This window comes from Rhincodon typus, chromosome 26 (genome assembly GCF_021869965.1).
Source record: "Rhincodon typus isolate 14 chromosome 26, sRhiTyp1.1, whole genome shotgun sequence".
NCBI classification, from domain to species: Eukaryota; Metazoa; Chordata; class Chondrichthyes; order Orectolobiformes; family Rhincodontidae; genus Rhincodon; species Rhincodon typus.
The window spans coordinates 10,039,317-10,043,394 of record NC_063357.1 but is presented as its reverse complement, the minus strand read 5'-3'; the positions used below and the strand labels follow the sequence as shown (position 1 = coordinate 10,043,394).

General features: G+C 43.1%; 1 non-coding gene across 1 annotated transcript; it reads left to right on the top strand.

Moving 5' to 3' along the window:
• The first annotated feature begins 1,029 nt into the window (after nt 1-1,029).
• Nucleotides 1,030-1,136, top strand: LOC125486213. The gene has a single exon (XR_007264904.1). It is a non-coding gene; the product is annotated as a U6 spliceosomal RNA (small nuclear RNA).
• Nucleotides 1,137-4,078: the final 2,942 nt, after the last annotated feature.

Below are 4,078 nucleotides of genomic sequence, written 5' to 3'. Positions count from 1 at the left end.
GAGCTCCAGCTGAAGCATCCTAATCCACCACCATCTTGGATCAAGGAGTTTGTCCAATTACCTTTTTTGATGACTGTTATAAAATCTGTTCCCATCACTCGATCAGACAGTGTATTCCAAATCCTAACCAGAAGGGCTATTGAGGCTGGGTCATTACATTCAAAACTGAGACGGACAGATTTTTAGTCAGTAAGGGAATGGGGGAAAGGCAGGAAAGTGGAGTTGAGGATTCTCAGATCAGCCATGATCTCATTGAATAATTGAGGTAATTGGGCAGGTCACACGGAAAGGCATATCTCAACATAAACAAAGTCAAACAGCCCTAAAGAATGTTTACCCCAAAAGCAGATTGGTAAATGAAAGCTTTAAAAAAAATCACTTTATAAAATGTCATTCAATAAAATAATATTCTCCAGCTTCCCTGTAGCATTTCGAGAACTGCAGGTGATAAGGATTCAGTATTATAATGATAGCTCCAAAAAGCAATGTATAAAAAGATAAAAAGCTAAGGTGGCACAGTGGTTAGCACTGCTGCCTCACAGCGCCAGGGACCCGGGCGACTGTCTGTGTGGAGCTTGTACATTCTCGCCATGCCTTGTGTGGGTTTCCTCCGGGTGCTCTGGTTTCCTCCCACTGTCCAAAGATGTGCAGGTTAGATGGATTGGCCATGCTAAACTGCCCATAGTGTCCAGGGATGTGCAGGTTAGGTGGATTAGCCATGGGAAATGCAAGGATTGCAGAGACAGGGTAGGGCGTTGGGTCTGGGTGGGATGCACTTTGGAGGGTCGGTGTGGACTTGATGGGCCAAATGGCCTGCTCCCACACTGTAGGGATTCTATGATTCAGGTTATACACCTGAGAGCCTTCGAATGAGGGTAAAAGACTGGACCGAATGGAAAGTAGACTCAGTCTTCCTTCAGTTAACTGGAGAAACATATAGATGTGACCCAAATACAGAGATTGTTGTCTGGAGATGATTCTTGATCAAAACCCTCTTTCTGACTGCTTTTGATGACACACAAAGTGTTTGTGCTTGCTGCAGCAGCATGTATACTAAAACTGGAATGATACAGAGAAGATTAGCATAGTCCTAGTTCAAGGATGACAGGCACGTTCATGAAACGTTAAACAAAAGAATGACCCAAATGCAGTAAAGTGCATATTCTAATTAATGAGAATTTCAAATATATTTTCAGCCACATGAGTCAATATTAGCAACAGATAATGAGGGCTTAAAATGACTACAGTATAAAATAGCTGCTCCCTTGAAAACAAAGTGATCGCAACCAGTGGTTCCCATATGTAATTTCACCCTAAAAATAGGTCTTGCATTATTTATGTTGACAAGGCCATCTCTGATCACTTCCTCCAGCACTCCCTTCTCCCACCATCCACATCTCCTTTGCCATCTCTAACCTGAACCCTGGAGGATGAAATCTTAACCCAGCTCCTTCTCATCCAGGAGTTATCAATTGGTTTTGGTTACAGGACCCCTTTTTGAAAGGATTAGTAACCAGACTCCTATACACCAAAATTATCATGTAATATGCATTCATTGTCTGAAAGTCTTGCGCGTGAAGAATGCATTTTTCTACTTCGATCCTCCTTTTTAAATGAAAACAAATATTTCTCTACATATAACAATCAGTGAGATGTTTGCTTACTTTTCATTGACGAATTTGCTTATCCTTCACAGGAGCACACAGCAACCTCCTGCCTGGAGAGGGAGCAGCCTGAGGATAATCCAGTCCAGAGAATCAACTGGGGGAAGAGAGCCAGAACAGAAAGCATAGCACATAGACAGCAAGACCACGGGGAGAGCAGGGATGTGGGAAGAGCAGGGACACAGGATGAACTGAGCACAGAGAATGCACTCAGTGGAGAGAGGGCAGGGAGCAGAGGCAAAGTTTGAATTGAAAGCAGAGAAGGCAAAAGCAAGGAGAAGGCCCCAGCGAGAAAGCGGAAGTACAGAGAGATCTAGATGAGCAGGGAAAGGGCATTAAGAAAAGCAAGGACTAGTACGTGCCTCCAGCTGCTACTCATTCCCTTACTCCCTAGATGGTCACCACTAACAACCACTGTACGGTCAACTCCCAGATATCCACAAACTCTAAAACTTCTAATGCTTCTCTGTCTTTCTGCACTGCCTTTCCAAACTCACTCACTAAGGCTGCTTCACAATACACTCCAAGCCTGTTATCTCTACCATCTAGGAGGACAATGGCATTGGATACTATCTACATAATGTAGGATCCAAAGCTGCTGCCTGACCTGCTGTAATCTCCAGCATTTGTTGTTTTTGATACTACCTACACCATCTGCAAGCTCCTCACCAAGATACACACCATTCTGACTCCCAAACTCTACTGTTGCTGGGTCAAAATCCCGGAATTCTTTTTCTGATGGAATTGTGGATGTCCCTAAACCCCAAGGACTATGGCAATTTATTGTCATATGCATTCATTGTCTGAAAGTCTTGCGCGTGAAGAATACATTTTTCTGCTTCAATCCTCCTTTTTAAATGAAAACAAGTATTTCTCTACATATAACAATCAGTGAGATGTTTGCTTACTTTTCATTGATGAATTTGCTTATCCTTCACAGGAGCACACAGCAACCTCCTGCCTGGAGAGGGAGCAGCCTGAGGATAATCCAGTCCAGAGAATCAACTGGGGGAAGAGAGCCAGAACAGAAAGCATAGCACATAGACAGCAAGACCACGGGGAGAGCAGGGACGTGGGAAGAACAGGGACACAGGATGAACTGAGCACAGAGAATGCACTCAGTGGAGAGAGGGCAGGGAGCTCCAGCTTCTCAAAAGTGATTAGAGATGGGCAGTAAACATTGACCACGCTTTATACTGCTGCTGTGAAGATCCTTGGAATTTTTGACAATGTTAAAAGTGTGATACAAGTGGAAGTTAAATATTGTTATTAAATGCAGAGTTGGTATCTTCACTACAGAAATTATTCTATACACATCTTGATCTTAGATTTGGCGCAGTTGTTGAGATATAGGTGACATATAACCTACAAGAATGATTGTACAGCTTCGCTTTTAGCAACAACTTCATCCAGTGATTCACAAATTCCATCCTTTAGATGTTTGATCAAAGAAAGACAGCTCACCATTGGCCATCCTTCATGTATCAGCATTGGCCCAAAGTATCAGCATGATATTCAAACCATGTCCAAGCCAATACTGCATCCACACACTCATATACTTGTAAAAAGAATCATTGATGGCAATGAGTGAGATGACATCCCATTGAAATGAGCCACTTATGCGCAAGCACTAATTTGGACACATCTCTAGATACCTCATTCAGCCAAAAGTCCACTCCTGTCCCACCATAAATAGAGAAGATAGTCGTAGAGTCACAGAGATGTCAACACAGAAACAGACCCATCAGTCTAACTTGTCCATGTCAACCAGATATCCTAAATCAATCTAGTCCCATTTGCCAGCATTTGGCCCATATCCCTCTAAACCCTTCCTATTCATATACTCATCCAGATGCCTTTTAAATGATGTAATTTTACCAGCTTCCACCACCTCCTCTGGCAGCTCATTCCATACACGCACCACCCTCTGCGTGAAAAAGGTAGCCTTTAGGCCCCCTTTAAATCTTTCCCTTCTCACCTTAAACCTATGCCCTCTAGATTAGACTCCCCTACCCTGGGAAGAAAATAGCTATTCATCCCATCCATGCCCCTCATGATTTTATAAACCTCTAAGGACACCCCTCAACCTCCAACGCCCCAAGCTATTCAGCCTCTCCCTAGAGCTCAAACCTTCCAGCTCTGGCAAAATTGTTGAAAATCTTTTCTGCACCCTTTCAAGTTTAACATCATCTTTCCTATAAACTCAGCCACAACTCATAATTTTTAAAAATTATTTGGTTAGCAATCTAGGCCAGTCAGCTGACCTGAACCTCACTGGTTAGACCTACAGTTCCCTTGTGAATACATCTCGATTCATCAAGCAGTTCTCAAATGAAAATCAATTCCCGCCTGTTAAATGGAGATTGGATTCCCTGGCTTCAGGAATCCATGGCCTTGGCCATCAATTTCCTTAT